The 13507-nt window shown below is 41.0% G+C and overlaps 1 pseudogene; it reads left to right on the top strand.

Annotated features, from left to right (window-relative positions):
- The first annotated feature begins 338 nt into the window (after positions 1-338).
- Positions 339-1718, top strand: LOC147427351 (uncharacterized; annotated as a pseudogene).
- Positions 1719-13507: the final 11789 nt, after the last annotated feature.

Here is a 13507-nt window from a genome sequence, read left to right as displayed (position 1 = left end):
AGACTACTAATGATGTAAGTGTGTATATATTTTGTACGCATAAATATATTTGCCTTCATAGGGTCCTTATGAAAGAAATTAACTTAACTCATCTTACTTTTCAAGACACATGGCACTGCAAAAATGAAAATGGTGGTATTGTTGCATTGAAAGCTTGAACTGTAGAGATGCTACTTATATTTTGACCTTTGTTGCCTATATTAGACGTATATGCCATGTGTTTACTTACTTATGTGTTTCTATAGGTGTCTAGCATTGAGCTAGACACCTATGTGTTTACTATATTAGATGTATATGCCATGTGTTTACCTACTTATGTGTTTCTATAGGTGTCTAGCATTGAGCTAGTAGACCCAAACCCTAAATTATGTGATGATGTGGGAGAGAAGACTCATGTGGATTGTATGCCGTTGATGACACAAAATCAAGCTGAGGGCACATCGGGTTTAAAAGGTTCATTGAAAATTGTGAGCCTTTTCATAACTTCATGAATTGATTGTCTTTACAAGAATTATGAAAAAAAATTAGTACTTTCATGTTCCTAAGTTTAAAATTGAAGTCTTATGAAATGGTTTATCCATTATAGAGACAAGATTTACTCTCTATGTGGAAGAAAATCGAAAGTATGGAATCTTCATTGCAGGATCAGGTAGATGTTTTTCTCAAATAATATAGATACATAAAAATTAAACGATCATAAAAAAGTTTTTGTGTACTTTTTTTTGTCTTCTATAGGAATTTCAGTTTGAAGACCTCAATTTAAACAATGTGGAAGGATCTTTTTTGTCTTTTGGAGCATTGTTATCAAATGGCAATGTAAAGAGAGTCAAAGCCATGCCAGAGCAAAGAGGAAGTCTTTTGAGTGACATGCCATTGAAGTTAATGCCAATAATGGCATATGTGTTCTGTTTTTACACATAAAGATTCTCATATATGCTTATATTTTTTTAACATTAGTTGGGATATATATGAGAGTGTGGATTCTATTTCATCATCATGTCAAGCAAATAATCATGAGGCTTCATAAAAAGGTACTAGAGAGACAACGGTGACAATTTCTACTTCAATGAAGTTTTTAATATTCTTTCTTTGACTCGTACTCGATGGAATAAGGTGCATAGTTTTTGTTAAAGTTCTTCAAGAAGATTATATATTTTGTTTGTGGGGTTAGTGAATAGATTGCAAAGCTTAAAAAGAAAAAAAAGGTAGTATTAAAAGTTAACTTACATGTGTAAGAAATAATCCAAATTTGTTAATAATAAGCTATTTTTGTTGAATTTTTAAGGATGAAAAATGCATTGCAAGTGACATATCGAATGTGTATGTTCCAAATTTTGATGAAGTAATTGTCATCTTTTTTATATTTAGTTCTTTTGTTATCATATATATAAACTTTGTTTTCATAAAACCCTTTGTTTATAGTAGTAAGTTATTTGTTTACGTAGGTTTCATCTTTAAATGTGGAGGAGGAGGAGACTATTCTCCTTAAATACTTTGACCTGCAGACAATTGATGACATGTATCTAGTTTTAAAAGCTAGTTACTACAACATTAAAAGGGAGGAGGAGATGTCATTTTTTGAGCAAACGAGAGGTTTGAGTTTGGAGGAAATAAGAGTGAATTTAGTGAGGTGGTGGGTTGATAGTGGGAGGGTTGTTATTGAAAGGTAACTTGATCATGAGTTGACTTTTGATGAAGGGAAAGCTGTTTTTATGTAAGGGCTCAAGTGCAGAATAGACCATGTTGAACATCATATTTCATGTTATTTGTTGTTCACTTGGTGATTGAACATTTTATTGTTTTAGAACCAATAGATTATCTCTTTTGAGGTGATGATGTTATTTTTTATTTGCAAAGAGATTAAAGTTCAATGTTTAAATGTAGTCACTTTAAATCATAGGTTTGACAAGAGTTTCAATAGAAATCTACTTGATTATGAGTAGTTTTATTGTTACTTTGGATTGTATGTGATAGAAATGTTAAAAAAGACTTGATCTTATTTCAGTAAATGTTGTTTGTTTATTGATTGGTGTAATGTGTGTTTTAGTGGATGATCCAATAGTGATGCAAAGATGGCACATTGATCGGTTTGAAGGCTAAAAATGATTAATATTTATCTACAGATCAATCAATTTGTTTATTTTTGTAAAAATTAAAAATAAACATCCATTCAATTTTCTATATGTAAAATTTTGTAGGGCATCCCTCCAATTTTCTATATAGCAATATTTTATGGACATCTATCTAATTTTCTATATGTAAAAGTTTCAATGAACGCCTCATCTAATTTCCTAGATACACTACCTAGGAAATTTTCCATTTTTTCTACATTGCACTTTTTCTAGTTTTGATTGTATCAATCTACAGAAGTATATAGAAAATTATCTTTTTTTATATATATAGAAAAAGTTTCAAAAGTCCTTGTGTTAAAGAGTACTGAAATGGAAATGGAGATTGATATATCCAAACAATTACATACTCGTGCCATGGCTCTCTTTCACCTCCCAAACTTGGGGTACAATTCATGTGTGTACTCATACAATGTACAATTCATGAGCTTGCATGCTCAATCTAACTTAGCTGAGTATATTTAAGCCAGAAAAAATTGAAAATTCAATGGACTGAATATCATTATGTTCAAGATTAACTATAATGCCTGTCAATTTGATGCAAGAAGGAGCCTATCAATCAATAAGTCTGTATTTGATTCAATTCAACAAAGTTTGATTTAACATGAAGTTTCATAGTATCTAATGTGTCATGCGTTTTGAGCAGGATCCAAACACACAAAACACCTCTATAATGACCCGACACACACTCTTGGAAGGATACACACACAGACTATGGGGAACCACTCGGCTTACACAATACACCTGGCCGAGACAGGGAACACACCTATGGAGTGAGAGGAGAGAGACTACCCATTTACCCACTTCACACCGAGAGACACACACACACACACACAAAAAAAACTCAGCTCAAAAGAGGAGAATTTCTGATGTTTAGATACAAATGAGCTTGGGCCAACACCAATGGGGAAAATAGCTCACACAGCATGGGTAAAATATCCTAGATACAATCACAAACTGGAGCAGAAGATTCGCTCATAGGAGAACCTTACACAGCCAAAACAGTAGAAAAACTTGAGAAATTTGGTAAAATGGACAACGCCATCACGTCCAGAACGGCTCAAAACCCCAGTCTACAATGTCAAAGTGCTCAAATCCGACCTCGGATGAACAGTTTACGGCCAAAACAGGCTCCAAAATGAGCAAAAACACAGTTGCGGTTGTTCCTCCTCTCTTCCCCACGTTTTTTCTGGTCTTGTCTCTGTTTTTTCAGTTCCCACACTTAGCTTTATTACTTGGGCACCCTTGGCCTTTTAGATGACCTCAAACGAACCCCGAACAGACCAAAAACTGACCTCGCAGTGCATAGTTGTCACCTTTTTGCATCATCCGCACACCTGGCACTCAGCTTTTTTCCAATAATTCATCCCGCCACCACATGAAGTGGCCCCAAAGTATAGTCCTCATGATGACCTTTCTGCATAATTATCACAAAAAAACACCCACGTTGTGTCCGTACTTCTCCACGTGCAAGTATTGACCCCATTCGCCCTCCTGACGCCACTAGATGCCATCTGACGCACCTCCTTATCTCATGTCTTCGGCCCGCGGATAGCTTCCTCGAGAAGTTTTACACGCTACCAACTCCTCATTATTGTAGAAAAAACACACTGGTACTGGTAATAGTGAAAATCGATACACTATGTACATTGTGTCCTACCTATACACATGTGGGTCCCACGTAACCACCAGGCTCGGGAAAATGGGCAATCCTTTATTCAATGCACCATGCATGTGTATGTACATATGAACAATCCCTTGCTCCAAAAAACTCGTGACATAATTTGCCCATCCCCTAGCCTGCTAGATAATTCATGCTCAGCAGCGGCAACAATAGTAGATGCTCATTCCACCTGGATCCCACACAAAAACACTTGGTATTCCCTGCATCAATAGCTTAATCAAGCTTCCACCTGGTTCCCAAATAAAACTTGTAGAGATTCCAATATAACAACCTTGCATCAAGAAAACCATCAATTACTTTGGCATAGACCGGCATGTGCAAATATATCTCCCTCTCCATAGCTGAGAGGTCTCCACTCATCATTTGTGTCATCAATTCCTGCTTCTTTGATAATTCAACCTTGGTTTACATCAGCCCTTCCATCACTTCATAAGGACCTTCACTTTCATCTTCAACCTCATTTGCAAATGCGACTATACCAGACTCCTGGATTTCATTGTCCATAAAAAGAAATGAAACATCAACATCCTCATCACTGCTGGTAGTACTATCATTGTCCTCATCAGTTGTGGAATAGTCTTCATCTCTATACTCATCCTCATCTTCATAAAGCTCCTCCAATCGTTTCCTTGTGTCCATATTGTATAGCTTTTTGTGGCACCTATCTTTCCATAGAGGCTAATCTTACCACGTCTCCAATCTTGAACAGCTCCCACTACACGTAACCATGGTCTGCCCAGTATAATAGGATATGCTCCCAACCTTGTTGGCATCACATGAAAATGAACCACCGCCTTTGCATCATATGCCTCCACTTCTAAGCTCTTTACAACACCAAAACATTTTACTTTCTGATGGTTTGCCAATCTGATCCGAAAGCCTGACACCCCAGTCACTGTAAGACCCATCTTCTCAACGCATGAGTGTGTTATGACACATATTTGGGCTCCGCCATCAACATAACTTTGTCCTAGATTTTTTCTTTTGTGCCACACATCTACTATTGGACAAATTTCTGGTAGCTCATCCATTTCCAATACCTTCACTGAACCTCTCTCTAGCTCTTTCTCCATTGGGTTAACCATCCTCTTCCACTGTCGCTTTAGCTTAGGCACCATTTCTATAAGCTTCCCAAAAGTAACATCTGCCTTCCTGCTTGTCAGATCCTCCTTCAAGTCATAGCTTAATTGCCCATCCCCCAGTGGAAAATCTGAAACATGAAACTTGCGACGAGCCCTCCTTTTCCTCTTGGCCTCGGCATCCTCGCCTTCATGGCTCTTTCCCTTTTTCTTACTAGGACCTGGGGCACTTCTTCCTTCCTTTTCCTCTATGGTCCTCTTCCCAATAGGCATCACTAATGTATCCTCTAGCTTTGATGCCTTCTCTAAGGTGACTACACTTAGCACTTTTGTCTTTCTCTTTTCCTCCTGGGTTAATCCACTGGTTCCTTCCTCTCCCTTAACTTCAATGCCATAATCATTTGACCTAGTTAGCACCTGTCTTGGCAATGGATACATGTCTCCCCCCATCCTTGGTGGCTTATCACATTGCGGGCTGATGTGACCCAACTCTCCACAATTATAACATGTGAGTGTCTGCCTCCAGAACCTATCATTGCTTTGTCCAACACCATTCCTAGGTCTTTCTTCACCTCCTGGCTGATTTGCAAACCTCCCTCAACCTCGATTATTTCTCACTTACCTAACATGTTTAGGCTGAGATTCTTCATTAAATCTACCACTTCCCTCATATCTCGTCTTAACCCATCATCTTGCACTGCTGTAATGACCACTGTTGGCATAACCTGAGGAGTAACAGCAACCACTGGTTCATGATGAACCCCTGGCACGCGCCCTTGGGAAGAATCCATAGGCTGAAATTCAGACCTCATGGGCAAAGATTGTACTCCTAGCTGGCTCATTTTCCTCATCTTCCACTCTTTGTTCCTTGCTACCTCTAGTGATCTTCATATGTCCTAGGATTCTTTAGCTCCACTCTCCAACATATATCCTTCTTCATCATGTCAGGTGGGGGTACCTGTGGTGCTAAGGCCTTGCACATCCGCTCCCATGCCAATGAGAACTTACGTATGTACGCATCTACTGGCTCACCTTCCTTCTACACCAAACCTTGTACTTCCATCCACACTTTGTCAGGATATTCTGTCTTCACAAACTCCACTTCCAACCCATGTCGTAGATTGTCCCAACTCAATCTTACAGGTGGATTAGCCACACGCAACTCCTCTTCAAATGCTTTGGACCAAACTCGTGCATCACTCTTCAAACAGATTTGGAGAAGACGTAACATCTACGCAGGGTCATGAATTTGGTTGTTAATGCAGACAACCTCCATCTTTTCTAAAAAGTCTTCCACATCTTCATCACTTCTTCCATGAAACTCCAGATAAGAGAAATCCATGGCTACCCAATCTACGATGCTTTGAGAACCCCTCACATGTGCAAGAACCCAAAACTTTTGACTGACTCAATCCCCAGAAACCTTAATGGCACTCAAGCTTTAGATAAGGACAAACACATGCACATCAAATGAGTTTTCATAGTTAATCATCGGAATTACAACAGGCAAAGGAAATTCCAGGATCTCTCGTAATATTCTTGGCCCGAACATAAAGACTATGCGCTGCTGGAAAAAAAATGACTCAGAAATAGTCAAGTCTCAGAAATGACTATCTTCCAGACCAAGTCTCAGAAATGGCTGGGACTACCAAATAAAACCAAGTATGGCTCCACAAAGGCGTACAATGGCAGTTTTCACAAGTAACGTACAATACCAGTAAACAATGCGCTCAAGCAGGCGCCAAATGATGCATACCCACGGCAATTACAAGTGACTCCCATTGTCAGTGTATCACTCTACTCCAGCTACTTGTACCTGTGTGAATCACCTGTACCTGTACCCGTTCCTATAACCTATAACCTGTAATCTGTAATCCCGAATCTCGAAGCTTGAAGCTCGAAGCAGAAAGTACTCGAAGAAGATCCTCCATGGGGGTGCCAAATGAATGTGAGTGGGATGGAAACACACAGAACCCCTCTATAATGACCCGACACACACTCTTGGAAGGATACACACACACACTATGGGGCATCACTCGGCTTACACAATACACCTGGCCGAGACAGGGAACACACCTATGGAGTGAGAGGAGAGAGACTACCCATTTACCCACTCCACACAGAGACACACACACACACACCCAAAAAAAAATCAGCTCAAAAGAGAAGAATTTCTGATGTTTAGATACAAATGAGCTTGGGCCAACACCAATGGGGCAAATAGCTCACACAGTATGGGTAAAATATGCCAGATACAATCACAAACTGGAGTAGAAGATTCGCTCATAGGAGAAACTTACACAACCAAAATAGCAAAAAAACAATGAGGAATTTGGTAAAATGAACAGCACCATCACGTTCAGAATGGCCCAAAACCTCAGTCAGCAATGTCAAAGTGCTCAAATCCGACCTCGGATGAGCAGTTTACGGCCAAAACAGGCTCCAAAATGAGCAAAAACACAGTTGCAGCTGTTCCTCCTCTCTTCCCCACGTTTTTTCTGGTCTTCTCTCTGTTTTTCAGTTCCCACACTTAGCTTTATTACTTGGGCACCCTTGGCCTTTTAGATGACCTCAAACGGACCCCGAACAGGCCAAAAACTGACCTCACAGTGCATAGTTGTCACCTTTTTGCATCACCTGCACACCTGGCACTCAGCTTTTTTCCAATAATGCATCCCACCACCACGTGAAGTGGCCCCAAAGTATGGTCCTCATGATGACCTTTCTGCATAATTCTCACAAGAAAACACCCACGTTGTGTTTGTACTTCTCCGCGTGCAAGTATTGACCCCATTCGCCCTCCTGACGCCACTAGATGCCATCTGACGCACCTCCTTACCTCATGTCGTAGGCCCGTGGATAGCTTCCTCGAGAATTTTTATGCGCTACCAACTCCTCATTACTGTAGGAAAAACACACTGGTATTGGTAATAGTGAAAATGATGCATTATGTACACCGTGTCCTACCTGTACACATGTGGGTCCCACGTAACCACCAGGCTCTGGAAAATGTGCAATCCTTTATTCGATGCACCATGCATGTGTATGTACATATGAACAATCCCTTGCTCCAAAAAAACTCCTGAAAGGGTGTGCATAAGTTTAGGCTATAACTTTAGGATATACATTGACCAGTCATTTTAGAGGACTGAATGGTGGTTTCTATCACTACAAGAGGTCGCGAAGAAGTCGATGCAAGTACCAATGAAATAGCGCTAATTTTTAAACTAAAAGGCACTGAAATAAGCGTCGAAAGAGCTGTTGGTATCGTAGCGTCGATATACCTATCGGTGTAGCGAGCGTCGGAATAATCAACGGAACAAGCACAGGTAATATAAAATTAAATTCCGACGCTCATTTCGTTGGCTCTACCAATGGTGATACCGTAACCTGTACCGACGGCCAAAACCTGCAAAACAATGTTGTGCAGAGAGGGATGGGAACTAATGCTGCATGTACTGCAGCAAAAGAAAACAGTCCTCTCTGCCCAAAGGAAGAGTGCACAAGCAACCGCACTCCACCTACAAGCTGACGCTAAAGAGCGAGTGTATGGAAATTAGAAAAATTGTAAGAATAACATAACATGTTAACATGATTAAAACATGAGTCGAAAACTGTAAAACCATAAACATAACCTGTGTGCCATACCATAACCATTACCATTACCATAACTTGCTCGTTATAACATAACCATCACATAATTGCTATACCATCATAGCAAAACCATAACCATCACCTGAACCAAAACCATAACCATAACCTTGCACAACCATAACCATAACCATAACCATAGCAAAACCATAACCATAGCACAATTGCTATACCCTCATAGCAAAACCATAACCATCACCTGAACCAAAATCATAACCAAAACCATAACCATAACCATAACCTTGCACAACCATAACCATAACCTTAACCTTGCACAACCATAACCATAACCATAACCATAGAAAAACCATAACCATAACCATAACCTTGCACAACCATAACCATAAACTATAAACATCAGTTGATTGTCAAACCTTAACCATACCATAAACAGAACCATAAACCATAAACATAAGTACTACAAAACTGTGCATATGCAAGAGGTCACTGAGTGAGAAGCCCTCACGGTAATGCCTCTCAATCGACGTCCTCTCCCTTATCCTGCAAAACTGGGTCAAAAGGGCCACAAGTCCATGCTTGTACCCATACTTCTCCTCTTTGCGTGTCGGAAGGTGCTTCACGGCAACTTCCTGCAAAATTATGATTTAATCACTAGATAAATCTTCAAATAACATACCTACTATCAATAATTCAAAGCATACTATAATACTTACAAACTCATATCGAAGTGTATCATAGCCTCCACTCCCAAGATGTGATGCTCCAGCAGACTCCAAACGTTCTCTTGCTGCATCTCTCTGCTGCTGAAATCTATTGGGATTGTCTTGTGTCTCTCATGCAATCCCAATCCACTCCTCTGCGTCCAACCATGCTGGCTTGGTATCATCATCATTGAACCTGTCTCTGGCCTCTGACTGACGGTGTGACATTGTAGACCTCGCTACGCTCAAAATCAAGGCGTTCGAGACCTGATCGTACCTCTCTGCCGGTCTGTACTCTCTCTGAATGGCGTCGACAATGTAATTCTTTCTCTCAAGATCGAGATTTTTCCAAATCTCCATCACAGTATGACCAAACTGAATCGTACAGAGTTGTCGAATCCTCTATCGCATTTCCTTTCCCACTCTATCTACCACAACAACCCCATCCCTGCTCCTGTACACCTTGCTAGGATCATGCTCGTGTGATCCCCAAGGTGTACGTGGTGTGCCCATCCGTGAACTATCTACTGAAGAGAGTGGTGTGTGCTCTCTCCGTACTGTGGATGCATCGGTAGAACCGATACCACAGCAACCACCGCCTCCAGAACGACGACGTACGAGGAACACTAGACTGCGGTATGGGGTCGCTCGGTGTAGGGACCACACTAGTCCCGAATGTAGGGTTGTCCATAGTAGGTCTAGAGGTACCTGCACCTGCACCCCAAAGGTGTTGTGCCATCAGGATATGCTCAGGTGTGAACTTAGACAAAAACGAGCCCATCTGCTCGAGTGACATGCCGGCCAGAGTAACTGGAAAACTAAAACTAGGAGAGTAGGGCTCATCGTCATCGGTAGAACCTCTACCACAACAACCACACCCTCCAGAAAAACGGCGTAGGGAGCACACTAGACTGCGGTATGGGGCCGCTCGGTGTAGGGACCACACTAGTCCCGAACGTAGGGTTGTCCATAGTAGGTCTAGAGGTACCTGCACCTGCACCCCAAAGGTGTTGTGCCATCACGGTCTGCTCAGGTGTGAACTTAGACAAAAATGAGCCCATCTGCTCGAGTGACATGTCGGTTGGAGTGACTGGAAAACTAAAACTAGGAGAGTAGGGCTCATCGTCATCTGCCATGGCTAATCATACACAAACAACACCCACAAAATACGTTAGTTTACGTAAGAAATGCTTAATCAATACAAACAACAAATCAACAAAACTTCTACACAAATGAAACAAATCAACGAAACTGCTACATAAATGACCAAAATCTAAAGTGTATTGTAGACTAATAAAGAGAGCCATGCAAAAGGTTTCCTAGCAAAAGTCATTAGTTAATCTCTCATCCTCTATGAGATCTGATGCACCAAAGATGGTTATCTCACTCTGTACTTCTATATCTTCGTCATCGAGCTCTACTTCTTTGTCGCTCTCCGCATCAGCTTCACTATTTGACATTGTGCGCGTATGTCGCACGTGTCAAGGCAAGGAACTTGCCGATACACTGTGTGTGAGCCACAAATGGCGCCAAGCACACAACAAGCCTAAACTAGTAAGCTCAAAGGAGGCGATGGTGTGTCACTCACCACTCTACGCTTGCTTCGTGGAGGATTCCTCGCCGCGAAGAAGAAGGAGCCGCCGCTTCACCGCGCTCAACCGCTTCGCCACCGCCGTCGTGCCTTCGTAATGCTCAATCGCCCACTCTCTCTCTCTCTCTCTCTCTCTCTCTCTCTCTCTCTCTCTCTCTCTCTCTCTCTCTCTCTCTCTCTCTCTCACACACATACACACACACACAAGGAGGTGAAGAAGAAGAAGATGGAGATGGAGATGGAGATGGAGCAAGAGCACTCTTCAATTGCACAAATGAGAGAATGAGTGAATTTTAGGTTTAGTTGACTTTTATATGAGCTCACCCCATTCACACTTGGGCGCCCATGCTTAGCCAACTAATCCCTTGAATGTTCTAGTTAGAGTGCGCCTCTCATCGGCGATCACTCTTACCCTTTTCCTATTGGACCGACAAGCCCGGTACCTGACTCTACCAAATAAATAATACAATGTCCGCCATAGGGTAGAACGTCCGTTGTAGGTGATAGGGTGTCTGTGAGCCGTGAGGGTTAACATGCCCCCCTTCCTGATGTAGATTCCGTCCTCGGAAGCTATTGAGTTGAAGCTCGTTCGTCGAGGTGGAAGAGCATTTGAGATGAATGTCCTTAGCCTTCTTTAGTCACTGCAAAATCAAACAACATTTGCACAGTAATTGCATTCTCATAAGCGATTGAAAAGCATATGCAGTTTTAGGCAGACAAATTGATTGGTAACAGAATTTTAGACAATTTGTCAGCAATAAACATTAAATTGCAATATAATCAAATGCATAAACAGATGTAAAGGTAAAAAATTAAACAAGTCGGGGGTCGCTAATTTAACGGTCGAAAAGGCACTAGAGATCGACTATTAATACCATGGGTAAACTTCTTAATTTTCTCTGGTCAATTAAGTTGTTTAATCGCGAGAGCCAAGTATTTCATGTTCGAGGGCTGACTAGAGGCTATACCGAGAAGACCTTGTAGTTAAGCTATGATAAAAGGAATTTCTCATGAAATCATTGCCTGACTGATTACCTTTTCTTTGACCCCCCAAAGTCTTTTCACAATGATTCAATTTTGATGTGTGTGCTTATTTTGTATGCCTTGGGTTTTTTGCTTTTCAAGGAAAAGCGCCCACACTGGGAACCTCTAGGGCTCTAGTACCATGGGCGATACATGTGAGTGAAGTACCCAATCAAGCTGAGATTTCTCTTCCAGCTTAAGATTTTACAATGTGGCACTTTGATTTTTTGTTTGTTCATTTTTAGCATTTTAATTTTGTAACTTTGGGGGGTCATATAACACTGTTACACCTCCCCAGGCTCATCACACTAGTAAACTCCCTTTATAATACTTAAGCTAAAGGTCAATAGGGACTAAACCCACTAGAAAGCCCTAGTACACTTCACACAATGATGCTTAAATCGGATTAAGAACCTAAGTAACCATTGATTATTAGGAAGGCATTCCCCATGGTATTAAGAGAAGATCTCTAACACCTAACTTGGTCAAACTAGCTTAGTCGGACTGCTTGATTTTTAAACCTAGACAAGTGATTATGACAAAAAATTACATTTAATTAAATGTTTGTTACTAAGAAAATGTGTTGGATATTATGCTACCAATCACAATCAAAGCAGACAAACATGGATGCAAAAAAGATAAGGGGCAATGCTAATGGATAAGAAACACTTGTTTGTGTCGATGGTCGCGCTTGATTTGAAGTGTGAATGAGAGAAAGATCCCATGAAGGTCCAAATCCTAACAACAGCAACACGTTCCTGTACACACTAGGAAACACAAAGAATACCTCTAGGAGGCACATCATTGGGAAAAAGGAACTTGCTAATCACTCAACTCTAAAACAGAAACACTCCTATCGTACTAATCTTACCTACCCTCCATTATTCGAGTGATGAGGATCAAAGGTGTTTTATGGCTTAGGTTTCTGTTTCAGTGTACCGGATGCGAATGTGTAGGTCTGAGTCAATGTTTTGACTTTAATTGTGCATACTCATTTGCTAATTGCTCTTGCTCTTTATTATTTTTGTTTTTTGTGAGTATAAGGCTATATATATATATATATACATTCCCTAAGATTGGGAGATTGAGAGGTCAGGAAAACAAGGTTGAGAGGGAAGTGAGTGAATGATGGCTGTCAGCAAACACTCCCCCCTTCCTTGGGTAGATCATACCGTTTGAAATGAGCTCGTCACCCTTTGAAACCAATTGTTCCACTTTGTAATAGGTGGGGAATTTTGCCAGTAGTTTTCTATTACCTTAGGTGCCTCGTCGAGTTGCAAGGGTGGTAAGGTACTCACCTAGGATCGAACTTGAAGTGGTTCATTAGGTGATTCTTGAACACTGGGAGGTGTGGATTCCTTTATAGCTTTATGGAGGTCCACTATTGTAGGTTGAGGCTGTGGAGAATCTTTTACCTCTATGGATGCATTACATGAGGAGCTAGAAGCTTCATGGGACTCCCCCCTTCCTGAGCTAGGTGGAACAAATCGTTCTTTCTTCAGTACCCAGACTAGCTCTAGAGCGGGTGTGTAGCATTCTATGATTTTTTTCTTTCCTCGATCGTCGATTCTTTTTGGAGATACAGGAGTGGGTTCATATGGATCAAGTGACAGGTAAGAACACAATCTACGTTTTGGCACCCAAATTTGATCATTTCCTCGATAGTAGCCTTGGGCTTCCAATAATCG

Source organism: Adiantum capillus-veneris, chromosome 23 (assembly GCF_014529385.1).
Source record: "Adiantum capillus-veneris isolate H3 chromosome 23, ASM1452938v2, whole genome shotgun sequence".
NCBI classification, from domain to species: Eukaryota; Viridiplantae; Streptophyta; class Polypodiopsida; order Polypodiales; family Pteridaceae; genus Adiantum; species Adiantum capillus-veneris.
The sequence above is the reverse complement of the archived record's forward strand: the minus strand, read 5'-3'. Positions and strand labels throughout refer to the sequence as shown.